The 17693-nt window shown below is 43.9% G+C and overlaps 1 protein-coding gene across 2 annotated transcripts in view; it reads left to right on the top strand.

Moving 5' to 3' along the window:
* Window positions 1-17693, top strand: part of TAFA4 (TAFA chemokine like family member 4) — a 189477-nt gene that overhangs the window by 11727 nt on the left and 160057 nt on the right. The window contains exon 1 of one of the 2 annotated variants that reach the window (XM_045991426.1): window positions 13390-13466. The exons of the other annotated variant lie outside the window; for it this stretch is intronic. The gene's annotated coding sequence lies outside the window, so the exon portion shown is untranslated. Of the gene's footprint in view, window positions 1-13389; window positions 13467-17693 lie in introns of those variants that run through there. 2 annotated transcript variants of the gene reach the window in all.

The following is a 17693-nucleotide window of genomic DNA, read 5'->3' as shown; positions in this document are numbered from 1 at the left end:
TCTAGATCTTGATTCATTTCCTTAAAAATGGCAGTTTTGTGAGGATTTTTCGAGATAGTCTGACTTACAGAAATGTGTGGGTGTTGGCAGGAAGGTTAGCATTGGCCGCCACCAAGAAGAGTGGATGGGCCGGGTCAGAGTCATTCCCTCTTTTCTGTCTGCAGAGCCGTGTTTTAATTACACGGCTGGTTTGCAGAACCACGGTGCTCTCACGAAGGCGGTGGCATGTTGCGTATGACTAGGCCTGTACTAACATTTCCTTGGGACCCATCAGTCACTGCCGTCCCTTCGGCAGGTTTCACTTTGGTTGTCTTTGCCCAACCGTCAAGATGCTATAGCTCTCCTCCCTGGCTGCCTGCCCTGGTGCCCTGTGTCCCCCTTCGGGTCTCAACTCCAGACAGTTAGGAGATGAGACGTCCAGGTGGAGTGGCAGACTAGGGCACGGCAGAAGCTAGTTTACATGGAAGACAAAGTGGCAGAAATAGCCACTTATTAAAAAAAAAAAAAAGCGTGGTGTTTTCTGCTGGCTGGGATGGCGGGTCAATGTCATGACAGCAACTGCTGTGTCCTCTGGACGGTGATGCTCTCAGTGATGAGACAGGATCACAGCAACCAGTGACCTAGTGGAGGACCCCCAGCAGCATGCAAGCAGTAGAAAAATAAAGGTAAGACTGCAGTCAGATTAAAAGAAAACCTTCCCCTTTGATGACCCCTTCAACCCATTTCTAAACCTCTCTCTCCAAATACTGTTAAGAGTTGGGCTGATATCATTCTGCACATATTGAAAATTCATAATGTCTCAAAGAAATCCCGACATGAGGAGGGGCGAATGGGCTGACGATGTGTTAGAGACCCTCTCTAACCATTTGAAGTTCATTTGTCAGTGCTCACCGATCAATGGAAGTGAGAGGCAGATGTGGCATTTTCCGTTTATTTCAAAGTATAACATGGAAACATCAAAACATGTTGAACTTTCCTATTTGTGTTATTTAAATCATGTGTGTTTACTAAATATGCAGTATTTGTGAATTTTCTCACTTAAGTAATTTACTGTACATCGGATTCAATAATGTACATTGTTACCATTATCTTGGAGTCCTATCATGTTGATACAAAAATAGCTCTTGTCCATTTCTTTAATTGCCTAACTTTCATTAGGAATGTACTACATTTTATTGAGTTGCTCTCTACAGGTGGATATTCCGATTTTTCCTTTTTTCTCTGTTACAGGGACTATTATGAGAACAGTCTTTTTTTTTTCTTTGAAGTATATTTGACATACAATGTTCTGTTAGTTTCAGGTGTACAATGTAGTGATCCAACAGTTGCATTCCCCGTACTGAGCTTTCCATCCCTGGGACTGACTTATTGTGTAATTAGAAGTTTGTACCTTTTAATCTACTTCACCGATTGTGCTCATACTGTTTTCCATAGTAGCTACACCCATGTACATTCCCGCCAACAAAATCCCAAAAGAGGGATCCCCCCTCTTTTTAAAAGGATTTTATTTATTTATTTTAGAAAGGGACAGAGAGGTAGCTTGTGCATGAGATCGGGGGACAAAGGAGGGAGAGAGGGAGAAGCAGATTTCATGCTGGGCATGGAGTACAACTCAGCTCGATCTCTCTGGGCCCTGGGATCGTGATCCAAGCTGAAATCAAGAGTCGGATACCTGACTGACTGAGCCATACACGGCCCTGAAGTTTCCCTTCCCTGTGAGAACACTTGTGAACAAATTTATACCTCCCATTGAGATGCAGCGCTTGCTGTTTAAAGCCCTCTGGTAATTACATGAAGCTTTGTAACCATTTGCTTGTGGGTTGTTTTTTTTTTTTTTTTTAAGTACTACCCAGAAGAGCCTGGTTAGAGGATGTGTGCTATAGTGTTAGGTTGCTTAAGAATGCATCTGGAAAATGTGGGGGCTGCAGAAAGCCTCTTTCATTATTCTTTTCTCTTGAATCAAGATATAAAAACCCCAGAACACGTCAGGATTTGGGCATGAGAGGTAAACAGTCTTACAAGTCCCAATAGAACTTTCTGCCATCCGGGAAAAATTTCTGAAGTCTGTGTCATCCATTAACAAAAGCCGCTGAGCCGCACGGGACTGTCGAGCACTTGCAAGGTGGCTGTTGTGTCCGAGGAACTGAATTTTAAATTCCAATTTATTTTTAAATTAACTTAGCTTTGGAGCACCTGGGTGGCTTAGTGGGTTAAAGCCTCTGCCTTCGGCTCAGGTCATGGTCCCAGGGTCCTGGGCTTGAGCCCCGCACCGGGCTCTCTGCTCGGCAGGGAGCCTGCTTCCTCCTCTTTCTCTCCGCCTGCTTCTCTGCCTGCTTGTGATCTCTGCTGTCGAATAAATAAATAAAATCTTTAAAAAAATAAATTAACTTAGCTTTACATTTTAACAGGCTATTGCCTGCCATTGGCTGCCATTTTGGACAGTACAGGTGGGGGTAAACTCCGTGCGAGGAGGTACAGCTACTGTTGTACTGTTTTACTCCCAAAATGCCTTAACGAGTGACTCCCGAAGAGACGGAAATGTTGTGCTTGACAAGAGGCCCAAGACTCTTTCCCTGAAAATAGAGGTATAAATAATCTACTCAAAACAGGAAAGGTTGTTAAGATTTATCAGGTGTCTCCTTCCCTCCTTCAGCCTCCCATCTGCCCTGGGCTGGCTGGGCTGCCGGATGGGACCGCATCATTCTGGCGGGGCAGTTCTTTGTAAAGTGAATTGATGGCTATGTAAATACAGCCATTAACCTCAAGCACCTCTGACAGCTCCTTGGGCGCTGGAGTTATCCTTGCCCTTGAAAATGCTGGTTGATGGATGCAAAGATACTAAAAAAAAATTTTTTTTTTCCTCTCTAACTGTTGGAAACACTGAACTCTTTAAGGACTGGCCAAAGGAGCCAGTGCAATTGAGGACCTACTAGGTGTAAATACTCCAGCGGGGCTTTGGAATTCTGTTATTGCAGAGGGCTAGTTTATAGGTTTGCTCTAGATGGATGAGAAATAGGACCCTGTGTATTCGTAGGTACGTCTTCTTTGAAAAAATACACATGCAGATAAAATTTGAAAGCCCTGGTCAGACGAAGTTTGTGGAAAATTTGCTCTGAAAGCAAACGGAGTTTTATAATTCTCCACTTTCGTATATATTTTAAAATTAATAGTGTGCCTTGCTATGAAAAACACATTCCCTTTCTTGTCTTGGGAGATGGTTGTAGGAGATTGCCTGGGAGTGGAGACAGACAGAAGATAGGTAAGATTCTTACGTTGAAAATGCATTTGGTTGGGGCTGGGTGGTTGGTCTGGGTGGCTCAGTCGGGAGGACATGCAACTCTTGATCTCAGAGTGGTGTTTGGGCCCCACGTTGGGTGTGGAGCCTACTTTAAAAAAAAAGAAAGAAAGAAAATGGATTTGGTTGTAGGAAAAATAGGCATTGTATAGAAGTAGGGCCAGAGAGTGAGGGTTGCTAGCGTCTTGGTTTTCTGTTGTCATCTGAGATCTCTTCCCTTTGCTTATTCTCCTAAAATCACCTTGGCCATCTCTCAATTCCTAGAATGCCTAAACTCGCTCCTTCCTTGGTAGACTCAGTACTCGATGTTCCTTTCCTTGGAACGTGCATCTTGTTTGTTTCCTTTTCTTTATTGGCTGGCTCCTTCTCATTCATTTAAAAAAAAAAAAATTTTTTTTTTTTTAAGATTTTTAAATTTATTTCACACACAGAGAGAGATCACAAGTAGGCAGAGAGGCAGGTAGAGAGAGAGGAGGAAGCAGGCTTCCTGCTGAGCAGAGAGCCCGACTTGGGGCTCAATCCCAGGACCCTGAGATCATGACCTGAGCCGAAGGCAGAGGCTTCAACCCACTGAGCCACCCAGGCGCCCCTCCTTCTCATTCTTTAAATCTCACTGTTACCTCAAGAGCATAAATCCCTTACCTACTCAGAGCAACAGCAATCTGCCTGCCTATAAAGCATTGGTGGGTGTTTCCAATTGCTGACCAGGTGGAAATGCTTTGAAAACTGCAGCTTAGTGTATAAATGCACACTGTCATTACTCCTGAAGTTCTGCCAAAAGCCACATTGCTTCTGCGAAGCTGTAGTGATCTTCTGGAAGGCTGGGCATTGGTGTGTTGAATTCAGAGTTTGGGCTTTTACCCTTTCCTCTGATCCTTGGTGAATGCCGTCGCTTCCCTGAGCTTACCATCTTTCCACATTGACACACAGGTGAGGAAGGCTGTGGTCTTTTTTTTTTTTTTTTAAAGATTTTATTTATTTATTTGACAGACAGAGATCACAAGTAGGGAGAGAGGCAGGCAGAGAGAGAGAGAGAGAGAGAGAGAGGAGGAAGCAGGCTCCCTGCCAAGCAGAGAGCCCGATGCCGGGCTCAATCCCAGGACTCTGGGATCATGACCTGAGCGAAAGGCAGAGGCTTTAACCCACTGAGCCACCCAGGCGCCCCAGGAAGGCTGTGGTCTTGCTCTTGGGTTTGGATGAGCTTGAGACACACGCGGTTTTCTAATTAAATTTCACAGAAGACAAACACCTGAAAATTCAAAGCATACAACCCCTTAGTCTCATCTGCAGTTGAGGTACTGTTTACATCTGAAATCTGTTGTTATGTTAATGTGTTGAGGAAGTGTGCAACACTGACCAATCCGAGTCTTCTGAAAGGTTCACTGAGGTGTTGAAAGGCACCATGGTGGAGAATCTACCTTACTTCCATTGACCTAAACATTGATCGTTCATCTTTACAGAGTGTGTATTTACAATATAGGGTTGCGAAAGAGATGCTAAGTGCCTACGGGATATCCGTTCTCCCCCTTCCTTCCTGACACTCTGATTTCTTGTGAGGCACATGCTGTCCAGAATTCTGACTGTTTCACAGCCTCTCTGGCTCTTGGTGGGTGGCCGCGTGAGATACATATAGAAATGCCAGGTAGTATTTCTGCAGAGTCTTCCTAAAATCAAGAGCGGAGCCCTTTGAGGATCTCTAAAGTCCTGGAACGTGATGTGATAGTTGGCTCTCCAGCAGCCATATTGGTCTGTGAGGTGACCTTGAGGATGATAGGCAGGTGGGAAGAAGGCAGAACAGAAGGTGCAACAGGGGGAGGGCTTGATGATTGTGTAGTGCTCAAGTACCTGCCTTGGCTTGTGTACCACTGGGCTTAATTTTTGTAAAAGAACAAGTCATTTTGTGTTGAAGCCTTTATTTTCTTTGTCGTCGTTATAGGCAGTGATGTGAAATGATGCAGGCAGAAGGTTAGCACCCAATCCTTTATGAGTTCATAACATGGTAGAAGGATTTATAGTTTGTAAATCCAGAATGCTCTTTCAAGTTATGTGTAAACATAGCTTTAGTTCTGGAGAACCTAAGTGATGGGAAAAGGAATGTAACACTATAGATTTGGAATTGTACAGCCTCATACCACACAGATAGATACCGAGGGCCATTTCTGGGGCGAGTCACACAGAGATACTCTGTGGTTTGGGAGCAAGATGTGAGGAGAAAACTGCCAAGACTATTAAAAGCCATCAGAGAATTCTCCAAATTGCCAATATTGAAGTTAGTTACAACTCATTCTCAAATAAATTGAAGTCTTACCCATTTGATGTGTTTTGACAGGAAATGTATATTTACTGCCTGAAATGACTCCAATTGCTGAGCTCTGAACCACAGTATATCATAAATGATTAACATTAGACAGAGCCTGGAGGAACCTCACACATTTTCTTGAACGGCGTTCTATAAGAAACAATTTCTCACAACTATAAGGTATTTACCCTATTTCTAAAAGTACACATTCGTACTGGTGGGTTTTGAACTTGTCTGTCAAAAATAGTTACTGGTTTTGCAGACAGAGAAATGGTCACTAAAATCTAAGACAATGAGTAGATAAAGTCAGCATGTCTTGATCAATACCATATTTATTGACTGGGGATTAGATCTCCCTCTCCATTTCTTTCTTCTTCCTTACAGTTCTCAAACACCCATTTTGCATAAGATGGTGGGTGCGGTGCGATTCTTGATCCTGATATGATTTTCATATTTGGGGACCTTTCCGTCTGATAAGGAGAGGTAGCTACAGAGACTGGAGGAGAAAGGATATTCCATGTAGGGGAGATAACCTATTGAAAGTTCAGAGGTAGGAAAACTCATCTTCCATCATGTTTGACAGTTAAACTTTCTTATCAGCCAATTAGCATCCTAATTACTTTGTATTGGTACATTTCCAACAACAGCCTTAAATGTTGATACTTTAAAAATACATGAGTGCCGGGGCGCCTGGGTGGCTCAGTGGGTTAAAGCCTCTGCCTTCGGCTCGGGTCATGATCTCAGGGTCCTGGGATCGAGCCCCGCATTGGGCTCTTTGCTCAGCGGGGAGCCTTCTTTCCCCTCTCTCTCTCTGCTTACTGCTCTGCCTACTTGTGACTTCTCTCTCTGTCAAATAAATAAATTAAAAAAAAAAAACATGAGTGCCTTGAAAACTGAAGAAGACTCTCAGGTTGGTTGGTTTTTAAGCAAGAACTAAACTGAGGGTACAGTAGACATTCCAGGAAAAGAACGGACAGTTTTATAATGTGTTCGGAGAAACCCATCATGTTCCCTCGTGATGGTTTGTGACTGCACTGTCTTTTGGGGAGGCATCTTCTCATCGTGCTTTGGTTGCCATTGGGTTAGATCTCAGATCTTACACATGTGCTGTGGGCTTTATCTTTTTTTTTTAAAATAAATATTTTATTTATTTATTTGATAGAGATCACAAGTAGGCAGAGAGGTAGGCAGACAGAGAGAAGGGGAAGCAGGCTCCCTGCCGAGCAGAGAGCCTGATGCAGGGCTTGATCTCAGGATCCTGAGATCAAGACCTGAGCTGAAGGCAGAGACTTAACCCACTGAGCCACCCAGGTAGGTGCCCTGGACTTTATCTTTTTAAAGATTTATTTATTAATTTTAGAGACAGAAAGCAGGGAGAAGTGTCAAGGGAGAAAGAGAGAGAATCCTCAAGCAGACTCCCCACTGAGAGTCTTCATAGCCTGACACGTGGGGCTCAATCCCAGGAGCCCCTAATCATGACCTGAGTCAAAATCAAGAGTCAGGCACTTAACTGACTGAGCTACCCAGGCACCCTGGTCTTGTGGGCTTTATAAAAATTCAGAATTTGGAGCCAAGAGCTACTCACAGTGGTTATAGGAGAATGCCTCTGTGAGAAGGGATTAGAAGAGTATGTGACTTCATAGGGCAGCATCAGTGGCAAAGATGAAAGTTACCTTTTGGAGCTGAGATCAGCAAACCTTTTCTCAAATGGCCATGTAGTAAATATTTTAGGCTTTGCGGTCCCATGGTCTTGGTTACAACTACTCAGCTCTGCCGTTGTCTTGGGAAAAGGGCCAGAAACAGTATGTAAATGAATGAGGGTGCCTGTGATCTGATACCTTCCTATTTATGGACTTGGAAATCTGGATTTTAGATCATCTTCACATGTCAAGCTATGTCCTTTTAGCCCCCTCTCTCCCCACTATGTAAAAATGTAAAAACCATGCCTAGGTTATAGGTTGTATAAAAGCAGGCTGATTCAGTTCTTGGGTGTAGTTTGTCTATCCTTGGACTAGAATAAAGGCCCATTTGACCCCCCTCCATAGCTGCCCTAGAATCTAGTGATTTCTAAATTTCCGTCAGTCACACACTGCCTTCCTGTTTTCTTCCCCAAGTTTTCCCATATCTTTATTGAAATAGATTTATAGTCAGTCTCGTCTTCAACAGTCATATCTGTGACATGAGTTTGATGATCTGATTAATGCAAGAGAGGCTAATTGCATCACTTCTTAAAATAAGCTTTGAAACTCCTAATTTCTAAAACAGAAAAAAATTAACTTTGTACATGCACTCACACCTCCCATACTGACTCAGTGGCTTCTGTTAATTTTTAAAAACCGAGGTGTAACTTATAATAAAGTACCCAAATCTTCACCAAGAGAGCCTTGTGAATATGCGTGTACACGCAGCTCACCCATGAAACCACTGCTCAGAATGCAGAAGTTCCGGTACCTGATGTGTCCCTTGTGCCTGCTTCTTGTCACGCTCACCACCCCCTTCCCCCAGGTGATCACAAGTCTCCCTCTGCTAGTAGAGCTTTGGGTTTCCCTCTTCATATAAACAGAAGCACACAGTGTGTATTCTTCCTCGAGTTTGTTAAGCAATATGTCTGCTTTGCATGTAACCCTCTTCATTGCTGTGTAGTATTTCATTGTACGAATAGGCCACTCTACTTACCCATTCTGATGTTAAACTTTTGTTTTTTTTCTAGGTTTTGCCTGTTCCGAACATTGTCATATGCAGTTTTGGTGAACATACACACGCCTTTCTGTTACATACCTTTGTTTTTCTCAGCCTAAGTATTTGAGCCAGGGCTGTTTCTTGCCAGAATTGTTAAATAATTAAGATAAAACATAATTAACACTTAAATAGCGCTCGTCATGTGCCAAGCACTATTCCAAATCCTTTGAATAGATTCACCGGGACTGTCATCCTCGTTCTACAGACAGGGAAACTGGAGAAGACGGTGATGAAGCCAGGGTCACGCAACAACTTAGAGCTTGAGTTTCTCTCCATCTCTCTCGGTCTTTCCACTTTTCTCTGTCTCTGAGGATGTCTGTCCAACCTTGATCAGATTAGTAACATTGATTTCTCCAGATGGTTACCTTTTTTTTTTTTCAGTTTCAATATTAAGGTTTATTTTTTTCCAGAGTGAGATTAAGTAACAATTTAATCATCAGGATGTATAAATGAACATCCACTCAGATAAAACATTACTGATTTAAAAGTGGCTATCTAAGAAATATTTTGTATGTAATAAATATATTTTATGTTCAGGTTAACAGGCACCATCTTCAGAGCAGAAAAGGTATTTTTAACCAATAAATAAATTACATTCAAGAAAACAAGATGTTTATATCTGAAGTATGATATATCCTTAAATGTTTTTCTTCATATAGCACCCAAACATCCCAAATGTCTAGAAAGTATCTCCCAAAATATAACTCATACCTTAAGTCATAAAAATAAAGGCCAAGAAAAAATCAATTTAAGACAAAATGTACAGTTTATATTCTTAATTTCCCATTCAATAAAATATCAATTGCCAATTTATTAAAAGTAAATGAACTGTATATATGCAATCTGTTAGTGCTGAAAATCTGAAATATAATATTTTTAAAAGTCACTCTTTCTCAAAGTACTTAAAATATTGCATCTCTGGTGGCAAACCTGAGAACTATCAAGCATTTTACTTCCCTAGTTTTCATTCTTCCACTCCCTCCTCTACCCCTGTATCCTTTAACAGCCATCCACTGTTTCTTATTTTTTTTGTTTTTGGTAAATATACTTACTTATATCTCAAACACAAAACACTGACAATACTCCTTGGTAAACAAGGAAATCCAAGAACAGTCCAAGCCTACAGCTTTGCTCCCAAAGTGGCCCAGGAGAGAGGCCGCAAGGAACAGCACTATAAGTTGAATGCTGGGAGCTAATGATTTGAGCTGGAATTTGAACCCAGGGGTTCTGGCTTCAGAGCTTCCGCTCATAACCATTCTGCTAAATAAAACAGGCGTTGTCTTCTGCAGCCTTTCCCTTTCCCTTCCAGCACATCTTCCCCCCTCTTTCTGGGCTCTTTGCTCTTCCAGGGGGCCCTGCTGCCTCCACTGTTCCCTCTGGTCTGCCCCCTGGTGGCTAGCTTTATTTTGCAACCCCACCCTCCTGGCCACTAGGTGTAAATGGGGCAGAACTGGGTGGCCTTCAGGAAAATGGGGTTCTGGAGTCACTCGCCTGGATTTCAGTCTTGGCTGCAGCCCTGACTGTGCAACCCTGAGCAAATAATGTTAACACTTTCAGGCGTCTAATCTGTATAAAAAGAAAATGCCAGGTGTGCTTTGGATGGGAAACACATGCACAGCACAGGGTTTGACACACAGGAAGTTTTCGCTAGATACAAGCAGATACTGTATTTATTATTATTTATTTTGGTTGCTTTTTTAAAAAAGGAGTGTCTTTAGGACCATTTCCGTGAAAGACCGAGCAGCTCAAAATCTTCCCACGTTAATTCCCCTAGGACAGACTGTTCCTTAGTAACCCCAAGCATTGATCTTTAACAAGATAATGTGGCTGGGGAACTATCTGGGGGTAGGATTCCTTCCCACGGTGCTTTTTTTTTTTTTTTTGACAGAGATCACAACTAGGCAGAGGCAGGCAGAGAGAGAGGAGGAAGCAGGCTCCCCGCAGAGCAGAGAGCCCGATGCGGGGCTCGATCCCAGGACCCCGGGATCATGACCTGAGCCGAAGGCAGAGGCTTTAACCCACTGAGCCACCCAGGCGCCCCCCCACGGTGCTTTTAAACATGCCTTTCCCTGCATTAGGAACCAGGGTAAATGCCTTGAACCCCCAAAGTGAGATACACAAATAGTGTAACATGCACTCAGAGGAAACTGTCAGAAAGCCGGCATCTTTTCTTTCCATTTTGTTAATCTCCGGTGGTTTTCTGAAGCCCAGGGAGAGCGTTCATAGGGCTTTCCAATTTTCCAGCTATAGCGGAAGAAAAACTAAGCTTCTTCTCTTGGGGTTTAAGGGAAGATCGTGAATGGGGGAACACTTGCGTGGGAGCCAACACACCTTGGTCCTCCTGGTTTTCCGATACACCCATTATTATTATTTCAGTGTGGGGCTAGAACTCACAGCCCTAGATCGAGACCTGATCTGAGATCACAAGCCGGATGCTTAACTGACCGAGCCACCCAGGTGCCCCAGCTACACCCATTATAATTCTTTCTGAATGCAGTGGCACATGCAGATGAGTGAGAGGGATTAACGGCGTGCTGCTCGCTTGCTCATCTGCTCCCCACCTTTGCAAAATGCAGCGGGATGCCGGTGAGGAAAGCCAGGGGTGTTCACTGTATGGTGAAAAAAATAAAAGCCCAATACAGTGTTGCTGTCTCATTTTGCATTAATGCTACTGTTTTGCATTCAATTAGTGGCCAGTAGTTAAGTCAGGCATCTAACATTTTGGTTGTGTCCTTAAGCTACGGCAGTCTTTTAATCAAGCAGTCCCCAGTCCCCCCTCCTTTTGATGTACTGTTTGCAGGCAAATAAAAAGACCCAGTTTCAATGGGACTGGGAAGAGTGGAAGGGAGATTTGGGTTTGCAGGTCTTTGCTGATGTTTTATGATTAAAGGGGCACTGGCAGGTGTAGGAAAGGAAATTGCTCATATACCCTTTAGGGATGGGCTTCCCTGTAATGTCTTGGGAAGTGGGAAACAGACAAGGGGAAAATAATAGAATGGAAATAATGGAATAAAGGTGCGGGAAATATTCTGTGAGCCTAGACTCAAAGAATGAAGGAGAGGGGTCAGTGATTCGCTCAAACATAGCGGATGAAACATTGATCCAAGGGGGCTTAGGGGAGGGGAGGGGTGCCTTGGAGGTGAGTTGCAGAGAATTGAAATGATTTCACACCACTTGGGCTGATGGTCTGGGCACTAGAGCCCTTTGCGTAGATAAGAAATATATTACTATTAATAAGGGTCTCGAGCCAAAACAGCATCTCCCCGTACACATACCATTTCCAGGAGGTTTTGCAGCATTTTATTTTTCTGTTTAACCTTTTGTGACATGCTGATATAAATGAACCAGTCTCCCCTCCCTGTCCCCTACCCGCTACCCCAAGATTACAAGCGAACTTGTATTTTTGTGTGTTCCTGTTAATTGGTTCTCTGGCTTATTGATAAGCCATCCAGTGGCTGGTGGTGCTCAGCACATACACTTTCAAAATATTTGTTGATTAGCTTCGGGGATCCTGTTGTGCTGGAGAGATGCTCTGTATTAGGGGATCCTTTTCTGAGAGTCTAGGTTCTAGTTCCATTTGGGGTGTGTGTGTGTGTGTGTGTGTGTACTGTGGGCTTTGGGCAGACAGTTTAACCTCTCTCACAGCTTCTGTTTCTCCATGTGTAAAACAGAGTCGATCACACCGACTAGTTAGCGGGGACTATGATACAAGTGAGCGAGCCTGGAGACAGTACCCAACACTTAATGCCTCTCTTAGTGTCCCTTTTCTCTTTACCCTCTCAATCCACATTCACAGGGAGTGCAATTCGTTTAGAAAAGAACGTTTAACTCTCATTGGAAAGCTCCTTTTAATTGCTGATGTTTTGTCCTTGTCTTCTGAGATGATAGAGACATGGGGGAGAGGACGGAGAAATCGCCAAGTGCCGCCCTCCATAGGAAAAAAATGGATTATGGAGGATTAATCTTTAGAGTTCATTTTATCGATTGGTTTGGCATAATTGCTCTCCTCTCGAACATCAGCAGTGAATGCTTTCAGCAGCTGCTCAGAATGTGACTGTGCCTTAACATGTTTTGGGGCTGCAGTTACTGAAATGTAAATTCCACAGAAGGGAAAGATACAGAGTTTGACCCTCTTTTTGGGAAAGTGACATTAAAATGAGCAAATATTCCAGGCAAAATCTACCACCAGATCCTTTTTACGTGCTTGGTAATTAAATCAGAGATACGAGCTGATATTTATCAAACAATTAAGTACCGAGCATTGTGTCACCCTTTTAATGATGTTTTGTTATGACAAACCTATAAGGTTGGGACAGTAGAATCTGACCACATGGGATTTGGTGCTGTAGAAGTGTTTGTTTATTTATTTATTTTTTAAAAAAGATTTTATTTATTTAACAGAGAGAGATGACAAGTAGGCAGAGAGGCAGGCAGAGAGGGGGTGGGGGAAGCAGGCTCCCTGCTGAGCAGAGATGCTGGGCTCCATCCCAGGCTCCTGGGATCATGACCCGAGCCAAAGGCAGAGACAGTGTTTTATTTTTTTTTTTATTTTTTATTTTTTTATTTAAAGATTTATTTTTTTGACAGATAGAGATTACAAGTAGGCAGAGAGGCAGGCAGAGAGAGAGAGAGGAGGAAGCAGGCTCCCAGCCAAGCAGAGAGCCCGATGCGGGGCTTGATCCCAGGACCCTGGGATCATGACCTGAGCCGAATGCAGAGGCTTTAACCTGCTGAGCCACCCAGGCGCCCCTGAAGAAGTGTTTTAAAGGAAAATCATATATAGTCAGAATTCTTCACTGAAAGATCCCGTATGTTTTGGGGTATAACCCTGTCGAAGAGTTCTTACCCCTGAAGTTTGAGAATTGCTGAGCTAGTCCCTAGGAAGGAACAAAGGGAATGCAGAAGTCTGAGTGTGTTGAATAAATGAATGTTGAATGAATTCTGCTTATAACTACCAAACTTCTGTAGATGGATGATGGGCTGAGAATTTTTAAGTGTTTCTCGGGCTTCAAGGGTCGGCTTGCTTCTCTTTTAATCTTAAGCCTCTTTAACCTAGATCCACCCTACGAGAGTTGTTGTTGTGACGTTTCAGCGGCGCTGTGGAGCACGACCTGATCCTGGTTACACGCTAACGTGAGTTTATATATTAAATGAGCCTATAATGACTGCGTTGTGCAATTAGTGCCTTATTTCTACGGGGAAGAACCCGGGGTGTGCTGACTTGCGAAGGTCACTGTCAGATACTGGGGTGGCCCCGCGTGATCCCCGCCTCCAAGTGTTCACACCTTTGGGGGCAGGACCTGACATGCTTCTAACCCACGGAATACTGAAAGTGCAGGGATGTCATAGCTGTGATTGTTGCATTAGGGAAACTGTCAGCGGCCATGTTGGGAAAGCCCATGTGGCAAGGAAAGGCAGGTGTCCTCTAGAAGCAGAGTGCCAGCAGACAGCCTTGGAGCTTTCGGGCCGGCAAATGTGAGGATGAAGGACAGACTGTTGGCACCCACTGTTCGAGTGGGGAAGACGAGTCTTCTTCAGTCCAGCCTCCAGGTGAGACCCTGGTCAGGGCTGATACTGAGACTGCAGCTTCATGAGACTGTAGGCATAACACCCAGCGACGCCGTGCCCAGATCCTGGTCTGCAGAAACTGTGACGTCCTAAATGTGTGCGGCGTGAAGTCCTCAAATATGTAGTTAATTGTTATGCAGCTGTAGATAGACGGGAGGATCTGAGCTGATCTGGAAGGACCTGGAAGTCCATCTAATCCTGTGGCCTTTTGGTGGATGCCTGGAGCTTTCGCTGCCTCCCCTGCAGTGGTGGGCTAGCTCCTTCGGGACTCCCAGTGGACGGGGTCGGGGGATTCAGTGTCTTTTGAGGCATCTGCGCTCCATGTGGACAGATTCCTATTTCCTTAATGGACTGATTCACCTACTTACTAACTAGAAGTATTTCTTGAAGGTCTCCTCAGTGCCCTGCTCTGTGCTGGTTGATGAGTTATGGTCTTGCCTCATAGAACTGACCTTGTGCAGACGCCTGGGTGGCGCAGTTGGCTAAGTATCTGTCTTCGGCTCAGGTCCCAATCCCGGGGTCCTGGGATCGAGCTCTGTGTCTGGCTCCATGATCAGCCTGGAGTCTGTTTGTCCCTCTCCCTCTGCCCTGCTCATGTTCTCTCTCTCTGTCTTTCTCTCAAATAAAACCTTAAAAAAAAAAAAAAAAGAAAAAGAACTGACATTGTCATAATTATTAAACCCTTATTTCTACACAGTCATGATTTTTAAACATTTTACTCTGATTTCTCTAGTTCTGCTCCGTGGACTCCAAAGAGTATTTCTAAACCCTTTTCCACAAGACAGCACTTCAGATATTAAATACGGTTGTCATTTTGTCCCCCGGAGTCTTCTTTTCGGGCTTGCTATCCTCCCCGCTTTTTCCACCATGTGGCATGTAGCTTTGTCTGGAGCCGCGCAGCCCAACCTGGTAGCCAGGAGCCATAAGCGGCTACATAAATTTAAATTGATTAGAATTAAATACAACTAAAAATTCAGCTCCTCAGTCATCCTAGCCACATCTCCAGAGCTCGGTCGTCATAGGTGAGGGTGACGATTGCATTGGAGATGTACAACGTTTTCTTCATGGCGGAAGTGCCACGGGACAGGGCTGAGTCTGAAACTGAACCGAGTAACATGAAGTCTTTCATTCTGGTCTAATTCACAGTATAACCGACTTATCCCTTCTCTAGTGTTAAGTAATAAACCCATACTAATAAAACCTAAGATCACAATAACCTTTTTAGCAGCCATATTGTATGCCTCATTTAAAGATTTTTTTTTTAAATTTTTTTATTATTTATTTATTTATTTGACAGAGAGAGATCACAAGTAGGGAGAGAGGTAGACAGAGAGAGAGAGAGAGAGGAGGAAGCAGGCTCCCCTGCCAAGCAGAGAGCCCGATGCGGGGCTCGATCCCAGGACCCTGGGATCATGACCTGAGCGAAAGGCAGAGGCTTTAACCCACTGAGCCACCCAGGTGCCCCGTGTGCCTCATTTAAAATTCAAAGTCCTTTGAGACATTTCTGAGCAATTATTCTCCATGTGCTGTGTGAGAGCAGCGTTTCTTCCATCCTCTACTGTCGACTTATATTCTTGGACCCATGCTTCATAATTTGCATTTAACTCCAGAGAATTTAATTGCATTAACTTTCAATGGATTGGTCGCCTTACTGGGTTTTTTTTTTTCAGTTTTGCTTTTGACGGACCAAAAATTTTGTGTTTTTCCCTAGATTCAGTTCACCCCCAAATTTGAGGGGAATGCTGGCAATATTGGCATCCGATTATTGATAGGAAAATGAGCAGGCATGGCTCTGGATAGAGCCCAGTGGCATACTACTAGAGAATATATTCTAAATCAGCATAGATGTAATGAATCAGCAGAGAGGAAAACTTTTGATGGGTTACGCAGCCCACTTATTTTCATTATGCCTGGCCTCTGTTTCTTTATATTTTTGCATTGGAGTTTTATGAAAAACTCAAAATATCTTAGTGAACTCTGGATTTTATGATTGTAACAGCCATAACAGATTCCAAGGAATCATTGCTGCTCCCTGCCACCCATGTTAGCAATGGCATTCTTTTTTTTTTTTTTTTTTAAGATTTTATTTATTTATTTGAGAGAGACAGTGAGAGAGAGCATGAGATTCGAGAAGGTCAGGGGGAGAAGCAGACTCCCCATGGAGATGGGAGCCCCATGCGGGACTCGATCCTGGGGACTCCAGGATCATGACCTGAGCTGAAGGCAGTTACTTAACCAACTGAGCCATCCAGGCGCCCCGTAATGGCATTCTAAGTATTTCTTATGAAGTTGGCCCTTGATTACTGATCTGTGATCGGCAGAACCGCTCTTTTCATTCCTTTCCATTTGCTGGTACAGCTCCTATTCTCCCAGGTTTTTCAGAGTTTGCCAGTGATTTTTTTGCTACCGGACACCTTATGCCATTGGTACTGTGGGGTTTAATTCATCTGGGCCGGGACCCTTGGGCTCATTTAGAGAGAACAGGCACTCTGACGATCACAACCCCAACTGTGGACCTCAATCCCCTCTAACCCGTGTCCCCTCGACCCTTTGGCAAGTGTCTCATCCTTCTTGATGGAACACATACGCAGACCAGAGTTGAGTAATTCCATCTGCTGTCATCCGTTAGCATCACAGCACCCTCACCAAGCAGGAGACCTATGTCTTGTTGTTCTGCTTGCTCTGAGCGTAACAAAAATAGCCCTTTTGTAGTTCTGTGCATTTTCTGCTGGGCTCAGCTCATTCTGGCCTTTTGCCTTCTTGACACTCATATCAGAAGATGGAAGATTTTTCATTTGAAGATGGAAGCATTCTCCAAAGCAGATGACTTTACAGGAGCTAGCTAGATAGAAAGCGGGTATCTTGAGAATGATGGTTGGTGCATATCTTTGCCTCCACCTTCTGTCTGGACAATGAGCATTAATTTCTTTGACTACTTTGGTTATTACTGGAGGATCAATTTTTCTAAACCTTCTCTCCCTTGCCTTTTTTCCTCTCTCTTGGCCAAAGTCACTTTACGGGGACCCTTTCATGATGGATGGGACATGCTGTGGACATTGGTTTTCAGATGGCAGGGAGTTCTGTGTAGGATGCAAGGACTTCTTTCCAAGAAGACTTCCAACCTTCACAACGCTGTCCCTGCGAAAGTCAGCTAGGCATTTAAGACGGGTTTAACAAAGCCCCTAGAGCATGTGTTAAGAGAAGGGCTCTGGAGTCAGACCTTGCTGGTTCAAATCCTGGCTTCCCAGCTTCCCAGCTTTATGACCTTGGCCAAATTATTAACCTTGCTGCGTTTGCATTTTCTCTAAGAAGGTCTGTGTCTCAGAAGGCTGTGGCCAGACACGGATGAGTTAATGCCTGTAACAACTTTTCAGCATCATATTTGGCTGCTAGTTAGTGCTAAGTAAAAGCTTTCTAATAGCAGTGATTATTATTTGCGTACAGAGACTCTCAAGGCTAAGAGGCCCCAAATAATTGGAATTAGAGGGCAGTCAGCTGGCAAGATTTTCAATTCTAATGTCCAAGGAGGGATATATGAAATCGATATCTGATTTTCTGTTGTGCCAATCAATGTATCATCTCCCAGGACATGAGAAAGGAGCGGGGAATCAGAGCTAGCTTTTTGCCTTGTAGAGGAAGGACGCTTCACCCTTTGACGAGCCCTGAGATGGGAAATGCCTTTCTGATTTACTTTTGTTTCCTCCTTTCCAAAATGCCTTGGACTCCAGGCAGCTGGGGATTTTTACTTCAGGTTCAAGCACGGTTAACACTGTGAACTTCAAGCTCAGTGAT

This window comes from Meles meles, chromosome 20, assembly GCF_922984935.1.
Source record: "Meles meles chromosome 20, mMelMel3.1 paternal haplotype, whole genome shotgun sequence".
Taxonomy (NCBI): Eukaryota; Metazoa; Chordata; class Mammalia; order Carnivora; family Mustelidae; genus Meles; species Meles meles.
This window is presented reverse-complemented; position numbering and strand designations above follow the sequence as displayed.